This window comes from Gopherus evgoodei, chromosome 2 (genome assembly GCF_007399415.2).
Source record: "Gopherus evgoodei ecotype Sinaloan lineage chromosome 2, rGopEvg1_v1.p, whole genome shotgun sequence".
In the NCBI taxonomy this organism is placed as follows: domain Eukaryota; kingdom Metazoa; phylum Chordata; order Testudines; family Testudinidae; genus Gopherus; species Gopherus evgoodei.
The window spans coordinates 241,976,878-241,992,090 of record NC_044323.1 but is presented as its reverse complement, the minus strand read 5'-3'; the positions used below and the strand labels follow the sequence as shown (position 1 = coordinate 241,992,090).

The following is a 15,213-nucleotide window of genomic DNA, read 5'->3' as shown; positions in this document are numbered from 1 at the left end:
GAGGGAAGTAATTGCTGGGAAGGAGCTTGTGTATGAACTTGGAGGGTTGTTGAGTGTGGGTGGGAAAAGCATGTAACAGTTTATTTCTTTGAGGGAGGAGGTTTCCTAGGGGGCCTTTCCATACTGATCCTGGCTGACCCTTAGCCTCTCTCATTCAGTCAGGCTCATCTGCCCCTGTCCCAATGTGTTCCTGTGCCCCCCATACCCATGTGTCCCTGCACCCCCTTCCCAATTTCCCTGCACCCCCTTAGTCAGCCCCTCCCTCTTGTCCCCATGTGTCCTTGCACCCCCACTCTCATTCAGCCCCTACCCCAGTCTGTCCCCCCCACTAGCCCTGCTGAACCCCAGTCTGTGCCTCCCCCCCAGCAGCCCCATGTTGTCTATCCCCCACATATCCCATGCCTCCTGACCTCCTGACAGGCTGGCCCAGGACAGGGTGCTGCGAGGAACTCAGCCTCTTCTCTTCCCTATCTGTAGCTTGCTGCTTCCGCCTGGGAGCAGCTGCTCTCTGTTCTGGTGCCACAGTGGCCCCTGCTGGGTGAAAGGTGTAACTGCAGCACTTCTTGGCATTGGCATTGGCATTCAATGGATTTTCTGCTGAGAAAAAAAACATCTGGCTGGCATAGGAATTCTGCATATGTGCAGTGATGCACAATTCCCCCAGGAGTAAAATCATTGTAATGAGCCATAAAACCAGTGTCTCTGTTGACACCATGATTTTTTAGCATCTAGCAGAGTTATGAATTTAAGTTCACAAGCTCATCTTTTGAAGTTGTTGTGCAGGTTTCCTTTGAGGACAAGGAATGATAGGTCAGATACTGACTGAAAAGTTTGACTTTGTGAAAAGTACTCACCCACCGGTGATAGGGTGATCTGATGGCAGCCACCACCAAGTTCAGTAGCAGTATATCACTAACATCTAGCCTGTACTGTTGACCCCAGGAAAAATTTTCTCTCAACCCTAAATTGGAAGTCTGCTAAATCCTGTGCAAATCAGCAAGAATCCTGAGTCCCCTGAAGTGAAGACACAACCAAGGCCTCACAACTGCTTTCCAAGACTGGTGAAATGCTAGGAGAAGGGGCAAACACTCTCTTCAGGCCAGCCACCTCCATGCTTTGCCTGAGGCACCCAGAAACAAGCCAGGAGGACTGGTTTTTGAACATACCTAACACTCGGACAATTCCTGAGCATACTCTGCCCACTAGCCAATTCAGAGATAAAAGGAAGATGGCTGGCTCCTACCTGCCCACAAAGATGCAGGAACATGATCATCTGACCCACCTCCCTATCTTGGCAACAGCTGGATGGGCCTGGCAAGTGAAAGCCTCATTTCTGTTAAGGTGTTCTCAACCTGGTGATTGTAAACAGATGACAGAAGGCCACAGCCACCCTTGTCTTTCCCATACATTAAAAGGGAGGAGGTCCCAGTATGGAAAAAGGGATTGTAGTAATACAAGAACCGGGGGACAGACCGTTAAATTAAAAGATGTCAAATTCAAAACTGATAGAAGGAAATTCTTCTTTATACAATGCTGGATATGTGGAACTTATAACCACAGGACATCACTGAGGCCAAAAACTGAACAAGAGTCAAAAAGGGACTGGACATTTATATGGATAACAAGAATATCCAGAGTTATCATACTAATGTTAACAAAACTTTTGAAAGGGATATTACATAAGAACGGCCACAGTTGGTCAGATCAAAGGTCCATCTAGCCCAGTATTCTGTCTTCTGGCAGTGTCCAATGCCAGGTGCCCCAGAGGGAATGAACAGAACAGGTAATCATCAAGAGGTCCATCTCCTGTCATCCATTCCCAGCCCCAAACCTCACCTCTTCAGGGTTTAAGCCAATCTCTATCTATCAGAGGCCAGGATGAGACCTGGTATGTTCAGCAAATTATCTCACATCCGACTACTGGGTTTCTTGCACCTTCCTCTAAAGCATCTGGCACTCGCCACTGTCAGAGACAGGATACTAACAGACCTCGGTTCTGATCCAGCATGCCAATTATCTGTGGTATGAATTAAACTTTCAGAGTGAGGAAATGCTACTGTGGGGAGTTTGAGCATCTTATTTTTTGTCTGAACTAAACAATGCAACAATCCTACATCTTGGCAGGGAGTTAGACTAGGTGATCCTTGTAGTCCCTTCTAGCCCTATCTTCTATAAGATTTCATCAGCACTGGCTGGTATTTCAATGAGCTACATTTAGTTCTACTGTATTTTCTTCTATAATTTTTACATCAATGTTAAAAAATTAAAATCTGATTTGCTTGTCAGTTTTGAAAAAACTTTAGTTCTGATTTTTAAGGTCACATTTATTTTAATACTATGATAACTGTATAAAATTAGACACACTCATAAAATACATTAAAATGGGCTCTGTTGTAATGTTGCCTACCAATTATGGCTTGTGCTGGAATGTGTGTAAATTCACATCACTAAAATTATTTTAATAAAAAGCCTCACTGTTTTGCATAGTTATTGGGCTGCAGCCTAGAGCAATTCTGTAGAAATTTTTTCCCTAACAAACCTCATTTTCCCAACTAATTCTGTTATGCTAGGGATTTGTGCACAGAGTTGGCTAATCCCAGTATTTCCCTAGAGCTGAATCTAAACTATGGCCCACTCCCAGCACAAAAGTGTCTCCAAAAGCCCTTTCGCCCCCTTCAGCACTCATACACTCATTGGTCCTGACATTTTCACTTCAGCCATGACAAATGAGCTGATGGCTGTGATCAGATTGCACACGAGGACTGCTTTATCTAAAGACATATCATTAGCTCTCATCACTATCTTCCAATATGACTCCTTTTGTTTAATTTGTTATGAAAATGCAAGTAAATTTAAAAAAATCTGAACCCTAAAGTAACAACACATAAACGTCATTAAAAGCAAAAAGCAAACCAGACTCAGACAGGATCAGAAAAAGGCTAGCATTAACTAAATGTTTCTCTGGGGATTTAAGAAACTGTACTCAACCTCTGCCCTAGTGCAAACATGCCAGTTGACCGTCTTCAAAAGGTCCCTTCCCCCATGGTGCACTGCTAGCACTACTTGCCATTTTTAGAGAGACATAAATAAACCAACAGCAATCAAACATGACTAATAAATAAGTAAGCCAATTTCTTTGTCTCAAAACTACTTTACATATTTTTCTGTACCACCAACATGCATTTTCAAATGAATCTCTTAAAGAGTATAATGGTGTACAAATAAGATTTTTCACTTGAATCAGTTTTCTAACTTTCAGTAACAACACTAACACTAAATACTGTATGAAGAGGAAATATTTCAATTCAGTATTAATACTGCAGTCTTCCTCAAGTTAGAATCTAAGTTCCAGTTACATAGTTCTTGTTACAGCTACAGGGTTTACAAAGTATATATTTGTTGTAACCTCTTCTAGCAATTCATCTGAGAATACACACACATCTAGACAGAGTCAACTGTAACACAACAGATCTTGGGAATGGAGGTCATGCTTTGAGGTAAAGTGCTGTTCACTTTTGGACCATGCAAGAAGCTCTTTATTCCTGTTCTTATTGGCATCAGTTCCCCCTTACCAGCACAAGAACAAAGCCAAGTGCTCGTGTGAGGTTTATGAATAAATCAGAGGTGAGCCACTTTAAGTGCTGCCCATGATTTCCTTGTTGACAGTGAGCACTTAAACAGGCTTCTATGACCAGCAACTCCTGGCAAATCTTAATGGTTCCTAATCTGCACCCTGCTTCATTTCAGGAAAGAAATGACTCTCCCCATTTTTTCTCAAGTCTTCACCTTTTAGGTAACTGTTGTCCCACCTTCTTAGAAATGTACATTCAGGGACTGTCCCATTTCAATACCAAGCCTGCATGTTAACACACAACTTTAAAAACACCCTTTTCTCCCTAGAAAACCAATTACAGCTAATAAAAATATTATTACACAGGTCAGCCTAAATAATTCTCAAACCATTAAACAGTTCCACATTTGTTTAAATTACATATATTTAAACAAACCTAAAAGGTTCCTAATATATTTTTCCAATTGTTAAAATCCTGTCAAATACTGAGAACTAACACACTGTGTTTGTATGGCAAGAAGTAAAATAAGAAATATTTACAAATTCCTGCTATTAAATTTGTTTAGATAAATTCAAACATCCTTAGAAAACTATTTTTAAATAACCTTTAGGTTGTGAAACAAATGGACGTAAGATAGTAAATTCAGAGTTTGAGCCCAAAAACTCCACTCTGAACACATTATCATTAACTCCTGCCATTTCAACTAGGACATAAGTATTACAGCACATCTAACAATAATGCCCTCATATACCAGACCCATGCTGTTATACATAGGAACAACTGGTTGTTTAAGGGACAGGGTTTCAACATGCAATTAAACCCACAATTTTTAATTTCTTGTCCTTTATTTTGGACGTGTCACCTCCAATGAGATTCAATCTACTCTATAATAGCCAAGCCATTGTTATGCTCTCAGTCACAGCTATTTATAAAATGACATTTAGACTCCTTTTTATCTTGGTGCTCCTCCACCTATTCAAGAGAAGTTGCAACCATACCACCTTGGGCTGTGATCTCATAAGCTAACCCCAGCTGAGCCCAGTCAGCATGGAGATTTCCAAAGAAAACAGTGCTGTTGATGATTTTGTAAATGGCATTTCTCTCTCTAAAGGCCCGATCCAAAAGCCCACAGAAGTCACTGTGAGTCTCTACTCACAGTGACTTCACTGGCTCTGGATCAGGCCCTAATTCCAAACTAGAAGCTACTGCAATGCTGGAGGATCCCTCTTTCAGAAGAGATATAAATCCAAGGCCCTGACCACCTGTGACTATCAAATATCCAGTGACACTTTCCACCAGAGCTGGAATGTTTGCCCTGATGCACTAACTGATTACCAGTTGGAAAATTACATTTTGTCTAACTACAATGATCTAGTTGTTTTTGTGGGATAAAACATTCTTAACTTTCTTTCCCGAGTCATTGTGTGGCATAGTTGTGGGCTGCTGTTTGTGTACTGTGTGACACTTTCCACCCTAGAGACGGCTGCATCCCAGTGATGGAGGAAGTGGTTTCTTGTAATCAGTTTATAATAGTTTAAGGGATTTGGGGGTGACATTTGCTATATAAATGTCAGTCATTAACTTTATTTTATAAATGCTAAGGCATTTTCTTATTTATACTCTCAATCTTACAAATTGAGAACAAAATCTATTTTTCTCTTCCTGTTAAATAAACAAACATTTTCCCATTACACAGAGGGTGAGGAGAACGGTGAAGAACATGAGGGTGGTACTCTATAAAGAGCTGCTTTTCATGGGGACCCTTAGCATCTGAAAGCAGGAGTTAAGGACCAATGTGCTTGAAATAGGGAGAAAATGCACTTTGTAATGGTCTGGCTATGGCGCCTCACATAGTGAACTTTGCTCCGTGTGGAGACCTTTGTATGAAACTTGGGAAGCTTGAGGAGCCTTCTTGTCTTCTTGGGAAAGTTGCTTTGGGGCCTTTGCTGTCTCACAGTATGGAAGCTTCTCTCTCCAAGTGGTAGGTGGGAGGAAGTGTGCTCTTGTTTTCTTTAATTGGAGAAGATTCTTATCTGTAAATCTATAGCAAATGTAAATCTAGAGTAAACCCATTTATTTCACCAATATGTCATATTATGGGGAGTTGCTAGTTACAAGTGACCTCTGTTTAGGGGAGATGCTCTATGAGGAAGTCTCAGTGTCAAACTGGGAGGAGCAGGCCTTCAACAACCTTTGCTTCCAGATTCACAACTCTGGGGTTTTCCGCCTTCCTCTGCAACGTGGAGCATGGGTCACTTGCTGGAAGGTTCTCTGCATCTTGAAGTCTTTAAATCATGATTTAAGAACTTCAATGGCTCAGACACAGATTTGGTACAGGAGTGGGTGGGTGAGATTCTGTGACCTGCATTGTGCAGGAGGTCAGACTAGATGATCATAACGGTGCCTTCTGACCTTAAAGTCTATGGTTCTATGATTCTATTACCTGGTTGCAGAGAAGAATCAGCCACCACCAGCCCCTCCATAAAATCTCAGCTGGAGCATTCACCTTATGTTTTACTTCTTCAGACACAGAAAATGTTCTACTAAAACTTCTTTGCAAAAAGACAACATCTTTTATACAGGATTTAACATGAGTATTTTTGACTGGAGATTATGGGCCTGATTCGCCTCTCATTTACATCATTTGCACACCAGTGTTTTACACCAATGTAATTGCAGTGACTTCAGTTGAACTATTCCTGATTTACATTGGTGTAAGGAAGGAGAATCAGACACTTCATTTTTGTCTATTTCAGATGAGTGAGGCTTCAGTCAACACAGACACTTTGTATGTCTTTTTTTAAAGACAGAGCATTTGCCTATTTAAATACATCCTTAGATATGTGTCCATAGCATAGTATGTGTATTACTTGCACTGCAAACCCATTATAGTCTATGTGGTAAATGTGTGTTTTCAGAAATCCCATGGTCTACCTTGTACATATAGTCTTTAGTTGGTGAACTATCGACCTAAAAGACTAAAACACCTACTTAGGAGCTGGTACAGCCTATCAGGTCAGTTTGACAGCCACAAACGTGCTAAATCTGCTTGCAAAAAAAATCCTAATTTCTAGATGGGTTTAAAAGTCATCTCAAAAATACCAAAAGCAAATAAACTATATTATAGACAAATCACTTTTTAAATTTTTTAAACTCAAAGGTGGTTTTGAGTAATGTGAACATATAAAAAGAGTGTCTTAACACAGTCAGCTTTTATTTCACTCATAAAACTTGGTTAAACCATTCCTTAAAAATATTGTTTAAAAAGAAAAAGTCTGTTATAGACAGGACCTTGCATTTTAAATTCCAGCTTGGTGCAAACTTTTCTAGCCACATTGTGAACCTTGGAAAAACAGGAATTATAAGTAAGAGTGCTGGTATAGCAGCACTGAAGTGTAACTATTAAACAAGGAAGGAACTACAGAACACCCATGTTAAAGACCAAATCCTGAAGACTTTACTCGAGCAAAAGAAGGGAGGAGTTTTGCCTGAGTAAGGACTGTAGGATTGATTCTGAATCTTATCAACAAATATGAATACCATAACGAATATTGTTTTACCAGTGATGAACCTAGAACAGTTACCAAGAAATGTGTCTCTCTGTTTCTCACACCTATCCAGCTGTTCACATAAACATATGCTACTTTGCATTTTACTGAGATTTCTGGATTTTAGAAAGTATCTGAAATACTCTGGTTTTCTACCCATTCAGTAAGAAACCAGACATCACATAAGTTACCATTAATCCATGTGTTATCCAATTCTACAGTGGCTGGAAAATTGCCAGTTACAACACATGGTGCTCGGTTAACAATATTTTAAAATACAAATGAATTTATTTTTTAAATTAACACAATTTTCTTATGGACATACATCAATAAGCCCATCTCAATTTGAAAGAACATCCTTTATGTAGATTTCTTCTTCATTTAACAGAGGTTTTAAGGAATTTCATAAAGTTAGCAATAAAAGTTTCCAAAACCATATAGAATTTCTTAAATTTAATCTAAAAAGTAAGGAATCTTTGTGATCTAATTAAGATCAAACACTTCTGGCTGCAAATAATTCCATATTGAATTGGCAACCTTACTTCATTCATTCACTTTTACTTCTGAATTCTTAAATGTGAATCTAGTCGTTTAAATATTATCCAGTCAAGTACAGCTTCGAACTGGCAAGCATGTACAAATGCAAGTTCCGCAAACTAACAAGAGCAAACAAACAAAGATAACATATGGTAGAGTCTACCAACACTTTTCTATAGTGCCACTAAATAAATAATTATTTAAAAGCATATACATAAATAATCAACTACACTGCAATCAATTTACATATGTACAAAAAGAACCAATTCCCACTTTCAAAACTATCTCAACACTTAAGATATTTTAGCTGCACTAATTACTGTTGAGAGAATATAACTATGAGCACCGATCACATTGTCAATAGCTAACCAGTTACAGCCCTAACATAAGGCCTGATTCTACTCCCTTAAAACCTGCATTGACTTTAATCTGTAACTTTGATGAGAGTAGGGTCAGGCCTTTAGTGATATGGGAACCTACTGTAAGTGTTTTTAAAAGTTAAAATATATTGATAAAATTGTGCCAAAATACTCTTCATGATGTGCATATACTAATTTCTATTTAAATTAGATTTTTCCATGTTAAGCACTGAATAGGAAAGTATTTTTCCCCATAAAGCCTTATAAACCACTTAACCACTTAAAGTCAGAATTCATAACTTTTTCCAGAGAGAAAAAGTTAATTACTTAAAACAGGTATTAACTAAATGCTGTTTGCATGAATAACAAACTTGATTAGACTATTATTCTGTACTGGTGCATAATTTCCATTGGAAACTTTTAGAATAACTCCCCAACTCCCACCCCCACCCTCTAGGCAAAGTGCTGAGAATCCTTGATACCCAATAGTCAATATTTGGTTAGCCTGTCATGTTCCTGGAACTCTTCTACATACAAACCTGTGTTTATCATCCTCTAGCTGCACTATTATCATACATATTACTTCACATGATGATGGAAACTCAGGGCATCTTATAAAGTTGCTGAAATCTGAGCTTCTGCTTGTTTTCTAAAGTCTTGGACAAACATAACTTTAGAGAGAGCTGAGCATAGGCATAAAGAAAGAAAAGCCTGCATTTTCATCTTCCTTTCATCTTAGTCATTCAGTCAACCATTCAGTGCCCTATTCAACAGAGCTTTTCATTATGCAAAAAAATGCTAATCCTTTTCCGATGCTTTCACACTTGTATAAACCCCCATTCCTTCGACTGAAAAGCAATTATATCAGTTTACCTTTCTGTCAAAAACAGGATTAATATTCCAATACCAGAATCTCCTTTATTTTCCTCTCTTTTGCTTTAGGAAACTAGAGATTATTAGTGGAGGTATTCCTTAGAGCAAGAATACATTATTTTAACTATGATTATGTTAGCTAAAGAAAAAGAGGAAAGGGGAGGGAGAGAAAAACTTCAGTTGCTGCGGAAACTCTTTTCAGTGACAGAACTGACCTTCCCTTTGCAGAGAGGCCTGAATAGAATGAGCCTCACTCTGGTCTATTAATCAGAAACAAATTATGAAAGAATGTGGCTGGACTGGTTGACACTATCCTGTCTTGGGAGTCTCAGTAACAGCCTAGTAACAATGTCCTCTTCATGGGTAATGAACAGCCATGACAAATGATGCAGAGAAACTATTTATTTGCATATGCAAATTCTCACACAAGGGAAACATGTACAAACAAGTGTCATTGTAAGGTGGATTAGGCAAACAACGCTTTCTTTTTAGGACATTCTGCAGCCCAGAACATTAGTCAGCACAATTAAACCAGTCTCCATGGAGACTAATGAAATTTCACCATGGTATGAGTTAAATTAGATAGCTAGTTATGTGTTTCCACAATCCAACTTGAGATCCATTATTGTTTCAGAACAATACAGCAATTGTGCCTGGCTGATCTTTGCCAGCTCAACAAGCTCCTAAATTGACAATTTGCATATGTTAATATAATTAAGCACTAATTACATGAAACTTGTACATATTCACATGCACTTTCCCTGGGCGCTTTTCAGTTTGAACCCTGGCCAAGTCTTTAACCCTTTGAATGATTTTGGAGCAGGAAAGCTCTGCCTTGTGGGTACAGCCTCAAGGCAGATGCAGAAAGGCTCTTCATTTATAAACACAAAGCTTAACCTGGCTTCTCATATTTCTATCAACAACGCTAGAAAATATTTTTGTCTGAGCTGGGGTAGGGAGGGGGAAGCTAGAGGCATTTTAAAGCCCAGCACTAGTATCTCTTTGCATATGAAAACATTAATATTTACCCAAATAAAATGTTACAAAATCATTTGTCCTCACTGGCATAGTCAGATCCTTATAGATCAGAACTGTCAAAACCTAGAGAGGGTTTGATGTCAGTGCTCTGACAGCAACAAAAATGGAAGTGAGCAAAGGAAAAAAAGAGCAAGCAGTAACTAATGAGCTTTACATAAATATATGCAGAGGCAATTAAGCAATGTTAATTACTATGACAGCAGTTAATTGAATATAATTAGATATTTTAAGCCACTGACTAAGGCATAGTTAAGATAAATTTTATTGAGATTAATTGTAAATAAGAATAGATTAACTCTCTGTTTTGACAGGCATAAAAAGTAGTTGTGCAAATTAACTAGAAGAGCAGAAACTAGCACAAAAATCATATATTATTTTAATGTCACACCTCAGAATCATCTCCTCAATAAACATGACTTTTCAAACTCAAATAGACAGGAATCTTGAAGAAAAACAAACAGCTTGCAGAGATTAAAGAGCCTTTTGTCCTTTTTCATGTGCATTTCTTTTAGCAGACTAAATTAAGCGAGTCTGGTGTACGTTTTTAGGAAGGAACATTTCACACTGAATGGAAAAAATGTTCTATCACATATGAAATTCATGCAGCTGTGCGGAACTTGGTCCAGATGGTCTAAGACTATAAAACAACACCAAATGATAGACAGTAGGGCCTTCCCAAGATTATGTGATAAAGTCACAACCTCATATTTTGACCTAGATTTTCTGTCAAGTATTGTTTCCTTCCAGATCGGATATCTCCATTTTAATTTTTAACTGATCGTGAATATTCAAAAGGACATTCTTAATAAATGTTGCTGATAAACATCTATTTAGAAATCATAAAATATTTGTAAAAGGCTCCTTTGCTTCATTAAAACAATGCTGAACCCTAAATACAGAAAAAACAGCCCTGGTTCTTTTAACTATACTAGACTGTTCACACCACTTAGATTAAAAAGGCAAAAATGTCTGTTTTTAAATATTTTTAAACCAAAACCCTAAACACATTTTCACAGCAGATTAATTCATGCATGATGGTTAAAAAAATTAACAACAAAGCTGAAGAATGCTGAACAAATCACTAATAAGAAAGGAGCTTCAATTGATTTTGAAATAAATCAATAGGTGATTAGCATAATATTTTTAAAGCAATAGACTGTATATATATTATATAAACATATATATTATATTTTCAATACCTTTTTAGCTCTTAATCGAACAAGGGCTTTACAATACTGAGCATGTCCCTACATTGACTATCAACTTCTTTGGAATGCCTTTGGTCTTTTATAACGAAAATCCCAAAACGGTCTGTGAAACAAGGCTACGACAAGTCATTCTGCAGTGAAAGATTTTAAATCATCCAGCCTCTTCTAATAGACTTGAGACTTATTGAGGTAGAAACCATAAAAAATGAAGAAGGGAAATTTAATCCCTGAAATATTGATTTGCACATTAATATCATATAGGCAGAGGGCAATTTGGCTTCATGGAAATGACACATTGTCGACCCTTGGTGAAGTCAGAGCCAATCTAACTGCTGAACATGTCTGAATCTCAAGAGTTATTAAGGGCTTCCCTTCTTGCCTTTATGACTTTTCTTCAGCCTACCAATGCAATCTTAAATGTATTATCTTTAAGAAATAATTGTAAAACCTCAGGGGTTTTCCAGTTAATGGAAGGGAGGCTAAACCACATCAGATTCTGAAATGCAACATTAAACCCTTGCAATCAACAAAACCACCTCAATTCTCATCCATCCAGTGCAGGATCTAATATTGTTATTAGAGATAATCAAATTTCATTGTGTAAATTTAGGCTCATGGTCAGAACGGAAGCAGTAAATTCTGCAATATTAAACAGTGATTTTCTCATCCCCCTTTATATGTTCTTTGCTGGTACAACATCTTTTAAAAATGAACCCAAACTAATAAAAAAATCAAAGAACAAAAATCTGCCCTTATTCTGAAGATGCACGTCATGCCATATGTTATCTGCAAAGGTTTCCTCTAGTTTTAACTTGGTCTAACTGATAAGCTTCATTTTAGAGAATAAGAAGCCAGTATCCCTGCTTAAACCAATAGCAGGTACTACTACTGTGACTTACACAGATGGTTTACCTGACCTTTCTTTGTTCCTTGGGAAGGTTTCACTTTTGCAGATTTACAACTTTCCCCCTATATTTCATTGACCCTATATGTTCATTATATTAAAAATGAAAACTATTTAATACATGTTTATGTTAAAGAAGTCCAAAAGCCAGTGACCAGATGATAGATGCCACAGTGCAGTGTGTGGATCTCTAGATCACATACTATAAATATTCAAGCACAGATAGCATGAATAACTGAATAATCCTGATGAGCCCAGCACTGAAGCCAGGTGCAAAAGGTTAAAACAGCTGGCTAGCCATCTTTTATTTTTGTATGCCTTCCTGCCGATTGAAACCACAAACCTTGAAAACTATCAGATATTCCCTCAAGGTTGATTGTTTGGGGGTGTTTTTTCATTGTTATTATTATTTCATTCCGTTTAGTAGGATCCCCCACAGCAGAAGAGAAAGAAACTCCTTAAATACAGTCAGTTGAACAGAAAGTGGAGTAATAATGATTAAGGCTTCCCCCCCCCCAGTTTATTTTAACAATCTTCTTTGAGCACCTTCCCATCCAATTGTTTGTATTCCTTCTTTAAAAGAAAAGCACTCGCCTTGTTCTGTCAGGTTTGCCAGTAAATATAAAGTAAAACAAGTGTTGATGGCACTGAGAGTGTTACATACCCAGGCTGTGTTTTTGCATTGCTCTCAATGGAAGCGATCGATGCCCATGTCACAGTCGTGTCCCAATCGCAGCCAAGTCTCTGCCTCAATCTAACCAACAACAGGCAGGGCTGCAAAGGCTGCTCACTACCTCTTCCATCCATCCACCACCAAACTAAAAATATAATACTACATATGATCCTTAACCACTCCACCACCGCTCCTAGGGATCAAGCCACTGAAAATCCAGGGGAACACAATTAAAAAACAAACAAAACAACAGCCCTCTCTCTGTCTTCCTGTTTCTCTCCCTCTCTCCTTTTGCCAACTACATGATCCTTGATTAAAAATGGAACAGGGTTTTAAAAAAAACAAAAACAGGAGAGCGAAATGGAGCAGAGGAAATGCAACTGTCAGAAAACGGGATGGTCAGACTTCCTGGGTGAACCTGCTTGTGTCTGACAGTGTAGATCCACCATCTTCAGCCTGGCAAGTTGTCTTTTGGTTGGGCTTTTTTTTTTTTTTTTTTTTTTTTTTTGTGGGGAGGGGGTGTTCTGCTTGCGATCTGTGCCTTGGTACCTAAGGAGGAAGAGGAGGAGGAGGAGGGTGTGTTACTGAATAGGAGCTAAAGCCTCCTCGGGACGGCGTTGAGGTGAAACAGGCTGAACCCGACTGATGTGCCTCCTCTCTCGGCTGGACCCAGTGCCCCAAGCAGCCGATGAGAGACCCCCGGCCGCCCGCCTCGCAGGTAACAAAAGAAATACCAACCCGTGCGTTTGCCGCTGCTGCTGCTGGGGGGGATGAAAGAGGGGAGGAGTGGAGGGGAGCGGCCGTAAGTTGGCATCGGCTGGGGGGAAAGTTTATTACCATTTTTACAGGGAATTTCATTTAAGGCGGAAGGGGGAAGCAGGGACGCGGCTGCCATTAGCCGCTCGGTCGGCAGGGATGCACTTGATCCCCGGCACAGGGAGCCAGAGCAGGGGCTGTGCTGCGTTATCACGATTTGTGTTTTACAGCATCTTCCTGGGGTTCAAAACATACCGATTTCCCCGTAAAGCCTTGGCGGGGCGGGGGGCGCTTAAGCCAGCCCCAAAGCCCAATAGCAGCGATGCCTCTAGCTACTGGCGAGCTGCTCCGGCAGCCCGCCTGCTCCAGACAACGTCCGTCAGCACATCCCTCTAGCCAGCAGCTCTCTGGAAACTGACACACAGGCAAAGCACGCTGCTAACGGGCTCTGCCTCTTCCTGCTGCTAGAGACAGGAGCTCACAGCTTCTGCTGCTGCTGCCTCGAAACCTACCTGCGAACACAGTACCCCCCACACCCCAACAGCACCCGCACGCACACACACAGTCCGGGTCCCCTCCGTCCTGCTGGGATCTAGCCGCCTAAAATGCGAAAGTTGGGGGGACAAACGAGGAATCTGCCCCCCCCCCAAAAATACACCTCAAACTTTTGTGGGGATCAAGCTGTGAAAAGAAGGTGAAGGGGCAAAGGGCGGGGGGTACTGGCAGATGATGACTTCTGGCAGCGGTAACATCTTTCCTAATATGACAGTTTTTTTTTCCAGCTCCCTAAAAATGCAAAATGGGGAGGAAAGGGGGGGGGAGAAAAGCCTCTTCTGGAAAAACGTGTAGAATCCTCCACTTAATCCAAAAGTTAGAGCCCGAAAAATGTCACCCCCCAAAATAAAAAATAAAAAGAGAGCGAGAGAAAGAGAAAGCAGCCCCTTCTCCCCCAAATGAGAGCAAATATTGTACCTAAAAATGGGGAAAGAGGCAGAAAAAAAGGGGGGCGAGAGAGGGAGAGATACATGGGATCTGGGGATGTGAGTGTGTGTGTATGTGAGGGAGAGAGAAAGAGGCAGAGAGAGGGAGAGAGAGCGAGCGAGCGAGAGCGAAATATCAAAGATTGTGCAAGATCAGCCTGGAAAGATAATCGATACTCGACCTAAATTTAACACAAACTACTCAATAAAAGTTAAAGAAAAAACTTACTTTCCATTTCCCCTCGCAGTTCCTACTGGATCTTCGCCTCTTTTTTTGTTTTGCTTTATTTACTTAACAGCTGATCACATCCAAGTAAACGAGAGAAGGTTCATTAAAAAAAATAAAAAAAAATAATCCTCCAACTTTATTGGGTGGAAATAAAAATTATTGAGCAAGAAGTGGGGGGCATAGAGCAGTCCTTTGGGGTCCGGGAGTTGTTAAAGCATGTGCCGACCGCGGTCTCGCTGTTTGGTTGTGAAGGGGTTGGGAAAAGGAGGAAAGGAAATGAAAATCCGATATGTCTTTATTCTGCTAATTATTATCGTTTTAGCCCTGTTTAAAAAAATGGCTGATTAAGTTGAGTGCGCATGTCTTTGTGTGTCTATTCCCGATATGCACTCTGGGAATGAGCGAGAGAGAGCGAGGGAGAGGAGAGGAGAGAGAGAGAGAGAGGTGTAATTAGTGAGGTGATCAACATTCTCCAGACTGCAAATGACGCGCAGCCCCGGACTTAGAGAAGCAGGAGCTGCCGCGGCTGCTGGGGG

At 39.9% G+C, this 15,213-nt stretch overlaps 1 protein-coding gene across 4 annotated transcripts in view; it reads right to left on the bottom strand.

Moving 5' to 3' along the window:
- The window catches only part of ZFHX4 (zinc finger homeobox 4), a 177,369-nt gene extending 162,385 nt beyond the window's left edge, over window positions 1-14,984 (bottom strand). For 2 of the 4 annotated variants that reach the window (XM_030553300.1, XM_030553304.1), the window contains exon 1: window positions 14,678-14,984. The gene's annotated coding sequence lies outside the window, so the exon portion shown is untranslated. Of the gene's footprint in view, window positions 1-8,889; window positions 8,964-12,703; window positions 12,776-14,677 lie in introns of those variants that run through there. The other 2 variants (XM_030553301.1, XM_030553302.1) reach the window with 2 other exon arrangements.
- Window positions 14,985-15,213: the final 229 nt, after the last annotated feature.